General features: G+C 51.9%; 11 non-coding genes across 11 annotated transcripts; all 11 read right to left on the bottom strand.

Moving 5' to 3' along the window:
• Positions 1-1,460: 1,460 nt before the first annotated feature.
• On the bottom strand, positions 1,461-1,579 carry LOC148150938 (5S ribosomal RNA). The gene has a single exon (XR_015755397.1). It is a non-coding gene; the product is annotated as a 5S ribosomal RNA (ribosomal RNA).
• A 1,546-nt stretch (positions 1,580-3,125) lies between these two features.
• LOC148150939 (5S ribosomal RNA) lies at positions 3,126-3,244 on the bottom strand. The gene has a single exon (XR_015756375.1). It is a non-coding gene; the product is annotated as a 5S ribosomal RNA (ribosomal RNA).
• Positions 3,245-4,790: 1,546 nt separating this feature from the next.
• LOC148150940 (5S ribosomal RNA) lies at positions 4,791-4,908 on the bottom strand. The gene has a single exon (XR_015755930.1). It is a non-coding gene; the product is annotated as a 5S ribosomal RNA (ribosomal RNA).
• Positions 4,909-6,442: 1,534 nt separating this feature from the next.
• Positions 6,443-6,561, bottom strand: LOC148150941 (5S ribosomal RNA). Its single transcript, XR_015756124.1, has one exon. It is a non-coding gene; the product is annotated as a 5S ribosomal RNA (ribosomal RNA).
• Positions 6,562-8,108: 1,547 nt separating this feature from the next.
• Positions 8,109-8,227, bottom strand: LOC148150942 (5S ribosomal RNA). Its single transcript, XR_015756377.1, has one exon. It is a non-coding gene; the product is annotated as a 5S ribosomal RNA (ribosomal RNA).
• Positions 8,228-9,773: 1,546 nt separating this feature from the next.
• Positions 9,774-9,892, bottom strand: LOC148150943 (5S ribosomal RNA). The gene has a single exon (XR_015756378.1). It is a non-coding gene; the product is annotated as a 5S ribosomal RNA (ribosomal RNA).
• Positions 9,893-11,426: 1,534 nt separating this feature from the next.
• Positions 11,427-11,545, bottom strand: LOC148150944 (5S ribosomal RNA). Its single transcript, XR_015756134.1, has one exon. It is a non-coding gene; the product is annotated as a 5S ribosomal RNA (ribosomal RNA).
• Positions 11,546-13,092: 1,547 nt separating this feature from the next.
• On the bottom strand, positions 13,093-13,211 carry LOC148150945 (5S ribosomal RNA). Its single transcript, XR_015756379.1, has one exon. It is a non-coding gene; the product is annotated as a 5S ribosomal RNA (ribosomal RNA).
• Positions 13,212-14,757: 1,546 nt separating this feature from the next.
• LOC148150946 (5S ribosomal RNA) lies at positions 14,758-14,876 on the bottom strand. Its single transcript, XR_015756767.1, has one exon. It is a non-coding gene; the product is annotated as a 5S ribosomal RNA (ribosomal RNA).
• Positions 14,877-16,422: 1,546 nt separating this feature from the next.
• Positions 16,423-16,541, bottom strand: LOC148150947 (5S ribosomal RNA). The gene has a single exon (XR_015756380.1). It is a non-coding gene; the product is annotated as a 5S ribosomal RNA (ribosomal RNA).
• A 1,546-nt stretch (positions 16,542-18,087) lies between these two features.
• Positions 18,088-18,206, bottom strand: LOC148150948 (5S ribosomal RNA). Its single transcript, XR_015756381.1, has one exon. It is a non-coding gene; the product is annotated as a 5S ribosomal RNA (ribosomal RNA).
• Positions 18,207-18,657: the final 451 nt, after the last annotated feature.

Below are 18,657 nucleotides of genomic sequence, written 5' to 3' on the forward strand. Positions count from 1 at the left end.
TTTTTTTCTCTTTTCTCTTTGCTCTTCCTCCTCCGTGCGTGCTTCCCTCCCTCCGTCCCTCCAGCTGCCTTTCAGCCAGCCCTTGCCCACCAGGCTCCTGTAGTCTCCCACATCCCCACACAGGCCAACTGCAAGCCCTCCCCCTGCTTCATAGGGCCGCAGCCTGCATTCTCTCATCCTTCCACACTCCTCCACCCCTCCATTTCGGAATGCCAGGCACTGACCAGTGGGGTACCGCACGGATCAGTACTGGGACCGCAGCTTTTTACAATCTATCTTCAGGATATACAAGATGGTATTAGCAATAACATTCGCAAATTTCATCAGCTGGGTGGCAGGGTGAAATGTGATGAGGATGTTAGGAGATTACAGGGTGACCTGGACAAGTTAGGTGAGTGCTCAGATGCATGGCAGATGCACTTTCACGTGGATAAATGGATCCTTATCCACTTTGGTGGCAAGAACAGGAAGGCAGATTACCACCTAAGTGGAATCAATTTAGGTAAAGGGGCAGTACAGAGAGATCTGGGGGTTCTTGTACACCACTCAATGAAGGTAAGCATGCAGGTACAGCAGGTAGTGAAGAAGGCTAATAGCATGCTGGCCTTCATAACAAGAGGGATTGAGTATAGAAGCAAAGAGGTCCTTCTGCAGCTGTACAGGGCCCTGGTGAGACCACACCTGGAGTACTGTGTGCAGTTCTGGTCTCCAAATTTGAGGAGAGACATTCTGGCTATTGAGGGAATGCAGCGTAGGTTCACGAGGTCAATTCCTGGAATGGCGGGATTACCTTACACTGAAAGACTGGAGCGACTGGGCTTGTGTACCCTTGAGTTTAGAAGACTGAGAGGGGATCTGGTTGAGACATATAAGATGATCAAAGGATTGGACACTCTGGCGGCAGGCAACATGTTTCCGCTGCGGGGTGAGTGCCGAAACAGAGGACACAGCTTAAAAATACGGGGTAGACCATTTAGGACAGAGATGAGGAGAAACGTCTTCACCCAGAGAGTGGTGGCTGTGTGGAATGCTCTGCCCCAGAGGGCAGTGGAGGCCCAGTCTCTGGATTCATTTAAGAAAGAGTTGGATAGAGCTCTCAAGGATAGTGGAATCAAGGGTTATGGAGATAAGGCAGGAACAGGATACTGATTAAGGATGATCAGCCATGATCATATTGAATGGTGGTGCAGGCTGGAAGGGCAGAATGGCCAACTCCTGCACCTATTGTCTATTGTCCGCCTTTCCTGACTGCCACCCGCAGACAGCGTGCAGCCCCAATCCCTTTCTTTCCGCCTTTCTTGCTGATTTTGGCAGCGCTCCGCTCTCCTCCCCTCCGTGTCTCGTGCCTGCAGGAGACTGATGCCAGGCACAGCAGCAGCAGCAAAAATAACCTGCCGCTCCATTGCCTGGCACAAGACAAGTGCAGAGGGGTGACTTGAGCAGCCACTGCTGGCGGAAAAAGCCTACTGCACCTGGTATTCCCAGGCGGAATCCCATCCAAGTACTAACCAGGCCTGAGTCTGCTTAGCTTCCGAGATCAGACGAGATCGGGCGTTTTCAGACTAGTATGGCCGTAGGCGCTGGCCCCTGCCTTTTCTCCCTACTTCAAGGCGTGCTGGCCAGCCACATTTTCTTTCTTGCTCTTTCTCTTTATCCCCTTTGGCTTTTTTTTCTCTTTTCTCTTTGCTCTTCCTCCTCCGTGCGTGCTTCCCTCCCTCCGTCCCTCCAGCTGCCTTTCAGCCAGCCCTTGCCCACCAGGCTCCTGTCGTCTCCCACATCCCCACACAGGCCAACTGCAAGCCCTCCCCCTGCTTCATAGGGCCGCAGCCTGCATTCTCTCATCCTTCCACACTCCTCCACCCCTCCATTTCGGAATGCCGGGCACTGACCAGTGGGGTACCGCACGGATCAGTACTGGGACCGCAGCTTTTTACAATCTATCTTCAGGATATACAAAATGGTATTAGCAATAACATTCGCAAATTTCATCAGCTGGGTGGCAGGGTGAAATGTGATGAGGATGTTAGGAGATTACAGGGTGACCTGGACAAGTTAGGTGAGTGCTCAGATGCATGGCAGATGCACTTTCACGTGGATAAATGGATCCTTATCCACTTTGGTGGCAAGAACAGGAAGGCAGATTACCACCTAAGTGGAATCAATTTAGGTAAAGGGGCAGTACAGAGAGATCTGGGGGTTCTTGTACACCACTCAATGAAGGTAAGCATGCAGGTACAGCAGGTAGTGAAGAAGGCTAATAGCATGCTGGCCTTCATAACAAGAGGGATTGAGTATAGAAGCAAAGAGGTCCTTCTGCAGCTGTACAGGGCCCTGGTGAGACCACACCTGGAGTACTGTGTGCAGTTCTGGTCTCCAAATTTGAGGAGAGACATTCTGGCTATTGAGGGAATGCAGCGTAGGTTCACGAGGTCAATTCCTGGAATGGCGGGATTACCTTACACTGAAAGACTGGAGCGACTGGGCTTGTGTACCCTTGAGTTTAGAAGACTGAGAGGGGATCTGGTTGAGACATATAAGATGATCAAAGGATTGGACACTCTGGCGGCAGGCAACATGTTTCCGCTGCGGGGTGAGTGCCGAAACAGAGGACACAGCTTAAAAATACGGGGTAGACCATTTAGGACAGAGATGAGGAGAAACTTCTTCACCCAGAGAGTGGTGGCTGTGTGGAATGCTCTGCCCCAGAGGGCAGTGGAGGCCCAGTCTCTGGATTCATTTAAGAAAGAGTTGGATAGAGCTCTCAAGGATAGTGGAATCAAGGGTTATGGAGATAAGGCAGGAACAGGATACTGATTAAGGATGATCAGCCATGATCATATTGAATGGTGGTGCAGGCTGGAAGGGCAGAATGGCCAACTCCTGCACCTATTGTCTATTGTCCGCCTTTCCTGACTGCCACCCGCAGACAGCGTGCAGCCCCAATCCCTTTCTTTCCGCCTTTCTTGCTGATTTTGGCAGCGCTCCGCTCTCCTCCCCTCCGTGTCTCGTGCCTGCAGGAGACTGATGCCAGGCACAGCAGCAGCAGCAAAAATAACCTGCCGCTCCATTGCCTGGCACAAGACAAGTGCAGAGGGGTGACTTGAGCAGCCACTGCTGGCGGAAAAAGCCTACTGCACCTGGTATTCCCAGGCGGTCTCCCATCCAAGTACTAACCAGGCCTGAGTCTGCTTAGCTTCCGAGATCAGACGAGATCGGGCGTTTTCAGACTAGTATGGCCGTAGGCGCTGGCCCCTGCCTTTTCTCCCAACTTCAAGGCGTGCTGGCCAGCCACATTTTCTTTCTTGCTCTTTCTCTTTATCCCCTTTGGCTTTTTTTTCTCTTTTCTCTTTGCTCTTCCTCCTCCGTGCGTGCTTCCCTCCCTCCGTCCCTCCAGCTGCCTTTCAGCCAGCCCTTGCCCACCAGGCTCCTGTAGTCTCCCACATCCCCACACAGGCCAACTGCAAGCCCTCCCCCTGCTTCATAGGGCCGCAGCCTGCATTCTCTCATCCTTCCACACTCCTCCACCCCTCCATTTCGGAATGCCGGGCACTGACCAGTGGGGTACCGCACGGATCAGTACTGGGACCGCAGCTTTTTACAATCTATCTTCAGGATATACAAAATGGTATTAGCAATAACATTCGCAAATTTCATCAGCTGGGTGGCAGGGTGAAATGTGATGAGGATGTTAGGAGATTACAGGGTGACCTGGACAAGTTAGGTGAGTGCTCAGATGCATGGCAGATGCACTTTCACGTGGATAAATGGATCCTTATCCACTTTGGTGGCAAGAACAGGAAGGCAGATTACCACCTAAGTGGAATCAATTTAGGTAAAGGGGCAGTACAGAGAGATCTGGGGGTTCTTGTACACCACTCAATGAAGGTAAGCATGCAGGTACAGCAGGTAGTGAAGAAGGCTAATAGCATGCTGGCCTTCATAACAAGAGGGATTGAGTATAGAAGCAAAGAGGTCCTTCTGCAGCTGTACAGGGCCCTGGTGAGACCACACCTGGAGTACTGTGTGCAGTTCTGGTCTCCAAATTTGAGGAGAGACATTCTGGCTATTGAGGGAATGCAGCGTAGGTACACGAGGTCAATTCCTGGAATGCCGGGATTACCTTACACTGAAAGACTGGAGCGACTGGGCTTGTGTACCCTTGAGTTTAGAAGACTGAGAGGGGATCTGGTTGAGACATATAAGATGATCAAAGGATTGGACACTCTGGCGGCAGGCAACATGTTTCCGCTGCGGGGTGAGTGCCGAAACAGAGGACACAGCTTAAAAATACGGGGTAGACCATTTAGGACAGAGATGAGGAGAAACTTCTTCACCCAGAGAGTGGTGGCTGTGTGGAATGCTCTGCCCCAGAGGGCAGTGGAGGCCCAGTCTCTGGATTCATTTAAGAAAGAGTTGGATAGAGCTCTCAAGGATAGTGGAATCAAGGGTTATGGAGATAAGGCAGGAACAGGATACTGATTAAGGATGATCAGCCATGATCATATTGAATGGTGGTGCAGGCTGGAAGGGCAGAATGGCCAACTCCTGCACCTATTGTCTATTGTCCGCCTTTCCTGACTGCCACCCGCAGACAGCGTGCAGCCCCAATCCCTTTCTTTCCGCCTTTCTTGCTGATTTTGGCAGCGCTCCGCTCTCCTCCCCTCCGTGTCTCGTGCCTGCAGGAGACTGATGCCAGGCACAGCAGCAGCAGCAAAAATAACCTGCCGCTCCATTGCCTGGCACAAGACAAGTGCAGAGGGGTGACTTGAGCAGCCACTGCTGGCGGAAAAAGCCTACTGCACCTGGTATTCCCAGGCGGTCTCCCATCCAAGTACTAACCAGGCCTGAGTCTGCTTAGCTTCCGAGATCAGACGAGATCGGGCGTTTTCAGACTAGTATGGCGTAGGCGCTGGCCCCTGCCTTTTCTCCCTACTTCAAGGCGTGCTGGCCAGCCACATTTTCTTTCTTGCTCTTTCTCTTTATCCCCTTTGGCTTTTTTTTCTCTTTTCTCTTTGCTCTTCCTCCTCCGTGCGTGCTTCCCTCCCTCCGTCCCTCCAGCTGCCTTTCAGCCAGCCCTTGCCCACCAGGCTCCTGTCGTCTCCCACATCCCCACACAGGCCAACTGCAAGCCCTCCCCCTGCTTCATAGGGCCGCAGCCTGCATTCTCTCATCCTTCCACACTCCTCCACCCCTCCATTTCGGAATGCCGGGCACTGACCAGTGGGGTACCGCACGGATCAGTACTGGGACCGCAGCTTTTTACAATCTATCTTCAGGATATACAAGATGGTATTAGCAATAACATTCGCAAATTTCATCAGCTGGGTGGCAGGGTGAAATGTGATGAGGATCTTAGGAGATTACAGGGTGACCTGGACAAGTTAGGTGAGTGCTCAGATGCATGGCAGATGCACTTTCACGTGGATAAATGGATCCTTATCCACTTTGGTGGCAAGAACAGGAAGGCAGATTACCACCTAAGTGGAATCAATTTAGGTAAAGGGGCAGTACAGAGAGATCTGGGGGTTCTTGTACACCACTCAATGAAGGTAAGCATGCAGGTACAGCAGGTAGTGAAGAAGGCTAATAGCATGCTGGCCTTCATAACAAGAGGGATTGAGTATAGAAGCAAAGAGGTCCTTCTGCAGCTGTACAGGGCCCTGGTGAGACCACACCTGGAGTACTGTGTGCAGTTCTGGTCTCCAAATTTGAGGAGAGACATTCTGGCTATTGAGGGAATGCAGCGTAGGTTCACGAGGTCAATTCCTGGAATGGCGGGATTACCTTACACTGAAAGACTGGAGCGACTGGGCTTGTGTACCCTTGAGTTTAGAAGACTGAGAGGGGATCTGGTTGAGACATATAAGATGATCAAAGGATTGGACACTCTGGCGGCAGGCAACATGTTTCCGCTGCGGGGTGAGTGCCGAAACAGAGGACACAGCTTAAAAATACGGGGTAGACCATTTAGGACAGAGATGAGGAGAAACTTCTTCACCCAGAGAGTGGTGGCTGTGTGGAATGCTCTGCCCCAGAGGGCAGTGGAGGCCCAGTCTCTGGATTCATTTAAGAAAGAGTTGGATAGAGCTCTCAAGGATAGTGGAATCAAGGGTTATGGAGATAAGGCAGGAACAGGATACTGATTAAGGATGATCAGCCATGATCATATTGAATGGTGGTGCAGGCTGGAAGGGCAGAATGGCCAACTCCTGCACCTATTGTCTATTGTCCGCCTTTCCTGACTGCCACCCGCAGACAGCGTGCAGCCCCAATCCCTTTCTTGCTGATTTTGGCAGCGCTCCGCTCTCCTCCCCTCCGTGTCTCGTGCCTGCAGGAGACTGATGCCAGGCACAGCAGCAGCAGCAAAAATAACCTGCCGCTCCATTGCCTGGCACAAGACAAGTGCAGAGGGGTGACTTGAGCAGCCACTGCTGGCGGAAAAAGCCTACTGCACCTGGTATTCCCAGGCGGTCTCCCATCCAAGTACTAACCAGGCCTGAGTCTGCTTAGCTTCCAAGATCAGACGAGATCGGGCGTTTTCAGGCTAGTATGGCCGTAGGCGCTGGCCCCTGCCTTTTCTCCCTACTTCAAGGCGTGCTGGCCAGCCACATTTTCTTTCTTGCTCTTTCTCTTTATCCCCTTTGGCTTTTTTTTCTCTTTTCTCTTTGCTCTTCCTCCTCCGTGCGTGCTTCCCTCCCTCCGTCCCTCCAGCTGCCTTTCAGCCAGCCCTTGCCCACCAGGCTCCTGTAGTCTCCCACATCCCCACACAGGCCAACTGCAAGCCCTCCCCCTGCTTCATAGGGCCGCAGCCTGCATTCTCTCATCCTTCCACACTCCTCCACCCCTCCATTTCGGAATGCCAGGCACTGACCAGTGGGGTACCGCACGGATCAGTACTGGGACCGCAGCTTTTTACAATCTATCTTCAGGATATACAAGATGGTATTAGCAATAACATTCGCAAATTTCATCAGCTGGGTGGCAGGGTGAAATGTGATGAGGATGTTAGGAGATTACAGGGTGACCTGGACAAGTTAGGTGAGTGCTCAGATGCATGGCAGATGCACTTTCACGTGGATAAATGGATCCTTATCCACTTTGGTGGCAAGAACAGGAAGGCAGATTACCACCTAAGTGGAATCAATTTAGGTAAAGGGGCAGTACAGAGAGATCTGGGGGTTCTTGTACACCACTCAATGAAGGTAAGCATGCAGGTACAGCAGGTAGTGAAGAAGGCTAATAGCATGCTGGCCTTCATAACAAGAGGGATTGAGTACAGAAGCAAAGAGGTCCTTCTGCAGCTGTACAGGGCCCTGGTGAGACCACACCTGGAGTACTGTGTGCAGTTCTGGTCTCCAAATTTGAGGAGAGACATTCTGTCTATTGAGGGAATGCAGCGTAGGTTCACGAGGTCAATTCCTGGAATGGCGGGATTACCTTACACTGAAAGACTGGAGCGACTGGGCTTGTGTACCCTTGAGTTTAGAAGACTGAGAGGGGATCTGGTTGAGACATATAAGATGATCAAAGGATTGGACACTCTGGCGGCAGGCAACATGTTTCCGCTGCGGGGTGAGTGCCGAAACAGAGGACACAGCTTAAAAATACGGGGTAGACCATTTAGGACAGAGATGAGGAGAAACTTCTTCACCCAGAGAGTGGTGGCTGTGTGGAATGCTCCACCCCCAGAGGGCAGTGGAGGCCCAGTCTCTGGATTCATTTAAGAAAGAGTTGGATAGAGCTCTCAAGGATAGTGGAATCAAGGGTTATGGAGATAAGGCAGGAACAGGATACTGATTAAGGATGATCAGCCATGATCATATTGAATGGTGGTGCAGGCTGGAAGGGCAGAATGGCCAACTCCTGCACCTATTGTCTATTGTCCGCCTTTCCTGACTGCCACCCGCAGACAGCGTGCAGCCCCAATCCCTTTCTTTCCGCCTTTCTTGCTGATTTTGGCAGCGCTCCGCTCTCCTCCCCTCCGTGTCTCGTGCCTGCAGGAGACTGATGCCAGGCACAGCAGCAGCAGCAAAAATAACCTGCCGCTCCATTGCCTGGCACAAGACAAGTGCAGAGGGGTGACTTGAGCAGCCACTGCTGGCGGAAAAAGCCTACTGCACCTGGTATTCCCAGGCGGTCTCCCATCCAAGTACTAACCAGGCCTGAGTCTGCTTAGCTTCCGAGATCAGACGAGATCGGGCGTTTTCAGACTAGTATGGCCGTAGGCGCTGGCCCCTGCCTTTTCTCCCTACTTCAAGGCGTGCTGGCCAGCCACATTTTCTTTCTTGCTCTTTCTCTTTATCCCCTTTGGCTTTTTTTTCTCTTTTCTCTTTGCTCTTCCTCCTCCGTGCGTGCTTCCCTCCCTCCGTCCCTCCAGCTGCCTTTCAGCCAGCCCTTGCCCACCAGGCTCCTGTCGTCTCCCACATCCCCACACAGGCCAACTGCAAGCCCTCCCCCTGCTTCATAGGGCCGCAGCCTGCATTCTCTCATCCTTTCACACTCCTCCACCCCTCCATTTCGGAATGCCGGGCACTGACCAGTGGGGTACCGCACGGATCAGTACTGGGACCGCAGCTTTTTACAATCTATCTTCAGGATATACAAGATGGTATTAGCAATAACATTCGCAAATTTCATCAGCTGGGTGGCAGGGTGAAATGTGATGAGGATCTTAGGAGATTACAGGGTGACCTGGACAAGTTAGGTGAGTGCTCAGATGCATGGCAGATGCACTTTCACGTGGATAAATGGATCCTTATCCACTTTGGTGGCAAGAACAGGAAGGCAGATTACCACCTAAGTGGAATCAATTTAGGTAAAGGGGCAGTACAGAGAGATCTGGGGGTTCTTGTACACCACTCAATGAAGGTAAGCATGCAGGTACAGCAGGTAGTGAAGAAGGCTAATAGCATGCTGGCCTTCATAACAAGAGGGATTGAGTATAGAAGCAAAGAGGTCCTTCTGCAGCTGTACAGGGCCCTGGTGAGACCACACCTGGAGTACTGTGTGCAGTTCTAGTCTCCAAATTTGAGGAGAGACATTCTGGCTATTGAGGGAATGCAGCGTAGGTTCACGAGGTCAATTCCTGGAATGGCGGGATTACCTTACACTGAAAGACTGGAGCGACTGGGCTTGTGTACCCTTGAGTTTAGAAGACTGAGAGGGGATCTGGTTGAGACATATAAGATGATCAAAGGATTGGACACTCTGGCGGCAGGCAACATGTTTCCGCTGCGGGGTGAGTGCCGAAACAGAGGACACAGCTTAAAAATACGGGGTAGACCATTTAGGACAGAGATGAGGAGAAACTTCTTCACCCAGAGAGTGGTGGCTGTGTGGAATGCTCTGCCCCAGAGGGCAGTGGAGGCCCAGTCTCTGGATTCATTTAAGAAAGAGTTGGATAGAGCTCTCAAGGATAGTGGAATCAAGGGTTATGGAGATAAGGCAGGAACAGGATACTGATTAAGGATGATCAGCCATGATCATATTGAATGGTGGTGCAGGCTGGAAGGGCAGAATGGCCAACTCCTGCACCTATTGTCTATTGTCCGCCTTTCCTGACTGCCACCCGCAGACAGCGTGCAGCCCCAATCCCTTTCTTTCCGCCTTTCTTGCTGATTTTGGCAGCGCTCCGCTCTCCTCCCCTCCGTGTCTCGTGCCTGCAGGAGACTGATGCCAGGCACAGCAGCAGCAGCAAAAATAACCTGCCGCTCCATTGCCTGGCACAAGACAAGTGCAGAGGGGTGACTTGAGCAGCCACTGCTGGCGGAAAAAGCCTACTGCACCTGGTATTCCCAGGCGGTCTCCCATCCAAGTACTAACCAGGCCTGAGTCTGCTTAGCTTCCGAGATCAGACGAGATCGGGCGTTTTCAGACTAGTATGGCCGTAGGCGCTGGCCCCTGCCTTTTCTCCCTACTTCAAGGCGTGCTGGCCAGCCACATTTTCTTTCTTGCTCTTTCTCTTTATCCCCTTTGGCTTTTTTTTCTCTTTTCTCTTTGCTCTTCCTCCTCCGTGCGTGCTTCCCTCCCTCCGTCCCTCCAGCTGCCTTTCAGCCAGCCCTTGCCCACCAGGCTCCTGTCGTCTCCCACATCCCCACACAGGCCAACTGCAAGCCCTCCCCCTGCTTCATAGGGCCGCAGCCTGCATTCTCTCATCCTTCCACACTCCTCCACCCCTCCATTTCGGAATGCCGGGCACTGACCAGTGGGGTACCGCACGGATCAGTACTGGGACCGCAGCTTTTTACAATCTATCTTCAGGATATACAAGATGGTATTAGCAATAACATTCGCAAATTTCATCAGCTGGGTGGCAGGGTGAAATGTGATGAGGATCTTAGGAGATTACAGGGTGACCTGGACAAGTTAGGTGAGTGCTCAGATGCATGGCAGATGCACTTTCACGTGGATAAATGGATCCTTATCCACTTTGGTGGCAAGAACAGGAAGGCAGATTACCACCTAAGTGGAATCAATTTAGGTAAAGGGGCAGTACAGAGAGATCTGGGGGTTCTTGTACACCACTCAATGAAGGTAAGCATGCAGGTACAGCAGGTAGTGAAGAAGGCTAATAGCATGCTGGCCTTCATAACAAGAGGGATTGAGTATAGAAGCAAAGAGGTCCTTCTGCAGCTGTACAGGGCCCTGGTGAGACCACACCTGGAGTACTGTGTGCAGTTCTGGTCTCCAAATTTGAGGAGAGACATTCTGGCTATTGAGGGAATGCAGCGTAGGTTCACGAGGTCAATTCCTGGAATGGCGGGATTACCTTACACTGAAAGACTGGAGCGACTGGGCTTGTGTACCCTTGAGTTTAGAAGACTGAGAGGGGATCTGGTTGAGACATATAAGATGATCAAAGGATTGGACACTCTGGCGGCAGGCAACATGTTTCCGCTGCGGGGTGAGTGCCGAAACAGAGGACACAGCTTAAAAATACGGGGTAGACCATTTAGGACAGAGATGAGGAGAAACTTCTTCACCCAGAGAGTGGTGGCTGTGTGGAATGCTCTGCCCCAGAGGGCAGTGGAGGCCCAGTCTCTGGATTCATTTAAGAAAGAGTTGGATAGAGCTCTCAAGGATAGTGGAATCAAGGGTTATGGAGATAAGGCAGGAACAGGATACTGATTAAGGATGATCAGCCATGATCATATTGAATGGTGGTGCAGGCTGGAAGGGCAGAATGGCCAACTCCTGCACCTATTGTCTATTGTCCGCCTTTCCTGACTGCCACCCGCAGACAGCGTGCAGCCCCAATCCCTTTCTTGCTGATTTTGGCAGCGCTCCGCTCTCCTCCCCTCCGTGTCTCGTGCCTGCAGGAGACTGATGCCAGGCACAGCAGCAGCAGCAAAAATAACCTGCCGCTCCATTGCCTGGCACAAGACAAGTGCAGAGGGGTGACTTGAGCAGCCACTGCTGGCGGAAAAAGCCTACTGCACCTGGTATTCCCAGGCGGTCTCCCATCCAAGTACTAACCAGGCCTGAGTCTGCTTAGCTTCCAAGATCAGACGAGATCGGGCGTTTTCAGGCTAGTATGGCCGTAGGCGCTGGCCCCTGCCTTTTCTCCCTACTTCAAGGCGTGCTGGCCAGCCACATTTTCTTTCTTGCTCTTTCTCTTTATCCCCTTTGGCTTTTTTTTCTCTTTTCTCTTTGCTCTTCCTCCTCCGTGCGTGCTTCCCTCCCTCCGTCCCTCCAGCTGCCTTTCAGCCAGCCCTTGCCCACCAGGCTCCTGTAGTCTCCCACATCCCCACACAGGCCAACTGCAAGCCCTCCCCCTGCTTCATAGGGCCGCAGCCTGCATTCTCTCATCCTTCCACACTCCTCCACCCCTCCATTTCGGAATGCCAGGCACTGACCAGTGGGGTACCGCACGGATCAGTACTGGGACCGCAGCTTTTTACAATCTATCTTCAGGATATACAAGATGGTATTAGCAATAACATTCGCAAATTTCATCAGCTGGGTGGCAGGGTGAAATGTGATGAGGATGTTAGGAGATTACAGGGTGACCTGGACAAGTTAGGTGAGTGCTCAGATGCATGGCAGATGCACTTTCACGTGGATAAATGGATCCTTATCCACTTTGGTGGCAAGAACAGGAAGGCAGATTACCACCTAAGTGGAATCAATTTAGGTAAAGGGGCAGTACAGAGAGATCTGGGGGTTCTTGTACACCACTCAATGAAGGTAAGCATGCAGGTACAGCAGGTAGTGAAGAAGGCTAATAGCATGCTGGCCTTCATAACAAGAGGGATTGAGTATAGAAGCAAAGAGGTCCTTCTGCAGCTGTACAGGGCCCTGGTGAGACCACACCTGGAGTACTGTGTGCAGTTCTGGTCTCCAAATTTGAGGAGAGACATTCTGGCTATTGAGGGAATGCAGCGTAGGTTCACGAGGTCAATTCCTGGAATGGCGGGATTACCTTACACTGAAAGACTGGAGCGACTGGGCTTGTGTACCCTTGAGTTTAGAAGACTGAGAGGGGATCTGGTTGAGACATATAAGATGATCAAAGGATTGGACACTCTGGCGGCAGGCAACATGTTTCCGCTGCGGGGTGAGTGCCGAAACAGAGGACACAGCTTAAAAATACGGGGTAGACCATTTAGGACAGAGATGAGGAGAAACTTCTTCACCCAGAGAGTGGTGGCTGTGTGGAATGCTCCACCCCCAGAGGGCAGTGGAGGCCCAGTCTCTGGATTCATTTAAGAAAGAGTTGGATAGAGTTCTCAAGGATAGTGGAATCAAGGGTTATGGAGATAAGGCAGGAACAGGATACTGATTAAGGATGATCAGCCATGATCATATTGAATGGTGGTGCAGGCTGGAAGGGCAGAATGGCCAACTCCTGCACCTATTGTCTATTGTCCGCCTTTCCTGACTGCCACCCGCAGACAGCGTGCAGCCCCAATCCCTTTCTTTCCGCCTTTCTTGCTGATTTTGGCAGCGCTCCGCTCTCCTCCCCTCCGTGTCTCGTGCCTGCAGGAGACTGATGCCAGGCACAGCAGCAGCAGCAAAAATAACCTGCCGCTCCATTGCCTGGCACAAGACAAGTGCAGAGGGGTGACTTGAGCAGCCACTGCTGGCGGAAAAAGCCTACTGCACCTGGTATTCCCAGGCGGTCTCCCATCCAAGTACTAACCAGGCCTGAGTCTGCTTAGCTTCCGAGATCAGACGAGATCGGGCGTTTTCAGACTAGTATGGCCGTAGGCGCTGGCCCCTGCCTTTTCTCCCTACTTCAAGGCGTGCTGGCCAGCCACATTTTCTTTCTTGCTCTTTCTCTTTATCCCCTTTGGCTTTTTTTTCTCTTTTCTCTTTGCTCTTCCTCCTCCGTGCGTGCTTCCCTCCCTCCGTCCCTCCAGCTGCCTTTCAGCCAGCCCTTGCCCACCAGGCTCCTGTCGTCTCCCACATCCCCACACAGGCCAACTGCAAGCCCTCCCCCTGCTTCATAGGGCCGCAGCCTGCATTCTCTCATCCTTTCACACTCCTCCACCCCTCCATTTCGGAATGCCGGGCACTGACCAGTGGGGTACCGCACGGATCAGTACTGGGACCGCAGCTTTTTACAATCTATCTTCAGGATATACAAGATGGTATTAGCAATAACATTCGCAAATTTCATCAGCTGGGTGGCAGGGTGAAATGTGATGAGGATGTTAGGAGATTACAGGGTGACCTGGACAAGTTAGGTGAGTGCTCAGATGCATGGCAGATGCACTTTCACGTGGATAAATGGATCCTTATCCACTTTGGTGGCAAGAACAGGAAGGCAGATTACCACCTAAGTGGAATCAATTTAGGTAAAGGGGCAGTACAGAGAGATCTGGGGGTTCTTGTACACCACTCAATGAAGGTAAGCATGCAGGTACAGCAGGTAGTGAAGAAGGCTAATAGCATGCTGGCCTTCATAACAAGAGGGATTGAGTATAGAAGCAAAGAGGTCCTTCTGCAGCTGTACAGGGCCCTGGTGAGACCACACCTGGAGTACTGTGTGCAGTTCTAGTCTCCAAATTTGAGGAGAGACATTCTGGCTATTGAGGGAATGCAGCGTAGGTTCACGAGGTCAATTCCTGGAATGGCGGGATTACCTTACACTGAAAGACTGGAGCGACTGGGCTTGTGTACCCTTGAGTTTAGAAGACTGAGAGGGGATCTGGTTGAGACATATAAGATGATCAAAGGATTGGACACTCTGGCGGCAGGCAACATGTTTCCGCTGCGGGGTGAGTGCCGAAACAGAGGACACAGCTTAAAAATACGGGGTAGACCATTTAGGACAGAGATGAGGAGAAACTTCTTCACCCAGAGAGTGGTGGCTGTGTGGAATGCTCTGCCCCAGAGGGCAGTGGAGGCCCAGTCTCTGGATTCATTTAAGAAAGAGTTGGATAGAGCTCTCAAGGATAGTGGAATCAAGGGTTATGGAGATAAGGCAGGAACAGGATACTGATTAAGGATGATCAGCCATGATCATATTGAATGGTGGTGCAGGCTGGAAGGGCAGAATGGCCAACTCCTGCACCTATTGTCTATTGTCCGCCTTTCCTGACTGCCACCCGCAGACAGCGTGCAGCCCCAATCCCTTTCTTTCCGCCTTTCTTGCTGATTTTGGCAGCGCTCCGCTCTCCTCCCCTCCGTGTCTCGTGCCTGCAGGAGACTGATGCCAGGCACAGCAGCAGCAGCAAAAATAACCTGCCGCTCCATTGCCTGGCACAAGACAAGTGCAGAGGGGTGACTTGAGCAGCCACTGCTGGCGGAAAAAGCCTACTGCACCTGGTATTCCCAGGCGGTCTCCCATCCAAGTACTAACCAGGCCTGAGTCTGCTTAGCTTCCGAGATCACACGAGATCGGGCGTTTTCAGACTAGTATGGCCGTAGGCGCTGGCCCCTGCCTTTTCTCCCTACTTCAAGGCGTGCTGGCCAGCCACATTTTCTTTCTTGCTCTTTCTCTTTATCCCCTTTGGCTTTTTTTTCTCTATTCTCTTTGCTCTTCCTCCTCCGTGCGTGCTTCCCTCCCTCCGTCCCTCCAGCTGCCTTTCAGCCAGCCCTTGCCCACCAGGCTCCTGTAGTCTCCCACATCCCCACACAGGCCAACTGCAAGCCCTCCCCCTGCTTCATAGGGCCGCAGCCTGCATTCTCTCATCCTTCCACACTCCTCCACCCCTCCATTTCGGAATGCCGGGCACTGACCAGTGGGGTACCGCACGGATCAGTACTGGGACCGCAGCTTTTTACAATCTATCTTCAGGATATACAAGATGGTATTAGCAATAACATTCGCAAATTTCATCAGCTGGGTGGCAGGGTGAAATGTGATGAGGATGTTAGGAGATTACAGGGTGACCTGGACAAGTTAGGTGAGTGCTCAGATGCATGGCAGATGCACTTTCACGTGGATAAATGGATCCTTATCCACTTTGGTGGCAAGAACAGGAAGGCAGATTACCACCTAAGTGGAATCAATTTAGGTAAAGGGGCAGTACAGAGAGATCTGGGGGTTCTTGTACACCACTCAATGAAGGTAAGCATGCAGGTACAGCAGGTAGTGAAGAAGGCTAATAGCATGCTGGCCTTCATAACAAGAGGGATTGAGTATAGAAGCAAAGAGGTCCTTCTGCAGCTGTACAGGGCCCTGGTGAGACCACACCTGGAGTACTGTGTGCAGTTCTGGTCTCCAAATTTGAGGAGAGACATTCTGGCTATTGAGGGAATGCAGCATAGGTTCACGAGGTCAATTCCTGGAATGGCGGGATTACCTTACACTGAAAGACTGGAGCGACTGGGCTTGTGTACCCTTGAGTTTAGAAGACTGAGAGGGGATCTGGTTGAGACATATAAGATGATCAAAGGATTGGACACTCTGGCGGCAGGCAACATGTTTCCGCTGCGGGGTGAGTGCCGAAACAGAGGACACAGCTTAAAAATACGGGGTAGACCATTTAGGACAGAGATGAGGAGAAACGTCTTCACCCAGAGAGTGGTGGCTGTGTGGAATGCTCTGCCCCAGAGGGCAGTGGAGGCCCAGTCTCTGGATTCATTTAAGAAAGAGTTGGATAGAGCTCTCAAGGATAGTGGAATCAAGGGTTATGGAGATAAGGCAGGAACAGGATACTGATTAAGGATGATCAGCCATGATCATATTGAATGGTGGTGCAGGCTGGAAGGGCAGAATGGCCAACTCCTGCACCTATTGTCTATTGTCCGCCTTTCCTGACTGCCACCCGCAGACAGCGTGCAGCCCCAATCCCTTTCTTTCCGCCTTTCTTGCTGATTTTGGCAGCGCTCCGCTCTCCTCCCCTCCGTGTCTCGTGCCTGCAGGAGACTGATGCCAGGCACAGCAGCAGCAGCAAAAATAACCTGCCGCTCCATTGCCTGGCACAAGACAAGTGCAGAGGGGTGACTTGAGCAGCCACTGCTGGCGGAAAAAGCCTACTGCACCTGGTATTCCCAGGCGGTCTCCCATCCAAGTACTAACCAGGCCTGAGTCTGCTTAGCTTCCGAGATCAGACGAGATCGGGCGTTTTCAGACTAGTATGGCCGTAGGCGCTGGCCCCTGCCTTTTCTCCCTACTTCAAGGCGTGCTGGCCAGCCACATTTTCTTTCTTGCTCTTTCTCTTTATCCCCTTTGGCTTTTTTTTCTCTTTTCTCTTTGCTCCTCCTCCTCCGTGCGTGCTTCTCTCCCTCCGTCCCTCCAGCTGCCTTTCAGCCAGCCCTTGCCCACCAGGCTCCTGTAGTCTCCCACATCCCCACACAGGCCAACTGCAAGCCCTCCCCCTGCTTCATAGGGCCGCAGCCTGCATTCTCTCATCCTTCCACACTCCTCCACCCCTCCATTTCGGAATGCCAGGCACTGACCAGTGGGGTACCGCACGAATAAGTACTGGGACCGCAGCTTTTTACAATCTATCTTCAGGATATACAAGATGGTATTAGCAATAACATTCGCAAATTTCATCAGCTGGGTGGCAGGGTGAAATGTGATGAGGATGTTAGGAGATTACAGGGTGACCTGGACAAGTTAGGTGAGTGCTCAGATGCATGGCAGATGCACTTTCACGTGGATAAATGGATCCTTATCCACTTTGGTGGCAAGAACAGGAAGGCAGATTACCACCTAAGTGGAATCAATTTAGGTAAAGGGGCAGTACAGAGAGATCTGGGGGTTCTTGTACACCACTCAATGAAGGTAAGCATGCAGGTACAGCAGGTAGTGAAGAAGGCTAATAGCATGCTGGCCTTCATAACAAGAGGGATTGAGTATAGAAGCAAAGAGGTCCTTCTGCAGCTGTACAGGGCCCTGGTGAGACCACACCTGGAGTACTGTGTGCAGTTCTGGTCTCCAAATTTGAGGAGAGACATTCTGGCTATTGAGGGAATGCAGCGTAGGTACACGAGGTCAATTCCTGGAATGCCGGGATTACCTTACACTGAAAGACTGGAGCGACTGGGCTTGTGTACCCTTGAGTTTAGAAGACTGAGAGGGGATCTGGTTGAGACATATAAGATGATCAAAGGATTGGACACTCTGGCGGCAGGCAACATGTTTCCGCTGCGGGGTGAGTGCCGAAACAGAGGACACAGCTTAAAAATACGGGGTAGACCATTTAGGACAGAGATGAGGAGAAACTTCTTCACCCAGAGAGTGGTGGCTGTGTGGAATGCTCTGCCCCAGAGGGCAGTGGAGGCCCAGTCTCTGGATTCATTTAAGAAAGAGTTGGATAGAGCTCTCAAGGATAGTGGAATCAAGGGTTATGGAGATAAGGCAGGAACAGGATACTGATTAAGGATGATCAGCCATGATCATATTGAATGGTGGTGCAGGCTGGAAGGGCAGAATGGCCAACTCCTGCACCTATTGTCTATTGTCCGCCTTTCCTGACTGCCACCCGCAGACAGCGTGCAGCCCCAATCCCTTTCTTTCCGCCTTTCTTGCTGATTTTGGCAGCGCTCCGCTCTCCTCCCCTCCGTGTCTCGTGCCTGCAGGAGACTGATGCCAGGCACAGCAGCAGCAGCAAAAATAACCTGCCGCTCCATTGCCTGGCACAAGACAAGTGCAGAGGGGTGACTTGAGCAGCCACTGCTGGCGGAAAAAGCCTACTGCACCTGGTATTCCCAGGCGGTCTCCCATCCAAGTACTAACCAGGCCTGAGTCTGCTTAGCTTCCGAGATCAGACGAGATCGGGCGTTTTCAGACTAGTATGGCCGTAGGCGCTGGCCCCTGCCTTTTCTCCCTACTTCAAGGCGTGCTGGCCAGCCACATTTTCTTTCTTGCTCTTTCTCTTTATCCCCTTTGGCTTTTTTTTCTCTTTTCTCTTTGCTCTTCCTCCTCCGTGCGTGCTTCCCTCCCTCCGTCCCTCCAGCTGCCTTTCAGCCAGCCCTTGCCCACCAGGCTCCTGTCGTCTCCCACATCCCCACACAGGCCAACTGCAAGCCCTCCCCCTGCTTCATAGGGCCGCAGCCTGCATTCTCTCATCCTTCCACACTCCTCCACCCCTCCATTTCGGAATGCCGGGCACTGACCAGTGGGGTACCGCACGGATCAGTACTGGGACCGCAGCTTTTTACAATCTATCTTCAGGATATACAAGATGGTATTAGCAATAACATTCGCAAATTTCATCAGCTGGGTGGCAGGGTGAAATGTGATGAGGATGTTAGGAG

Source organism: Chiloscyllium plagiosum, unplaced genomic scaffold (assembly GCF_037043375.1).
Source record: "Chiloscyllium plagiosum isolate Xiang-an unplaced genomic scaffold, Cpla_swu_hap1 HiC_scaffold_3, whole genome shotgun sequence".
NCBI classification, from domain to species: domain Eukaryota; kingdom Metazoa; phylum Chordata; class Chondrichthyes; order Orectolobiformes; family Hemiscylliidae; genus Chiloscyllium; species Chiloscyllium plagiosum.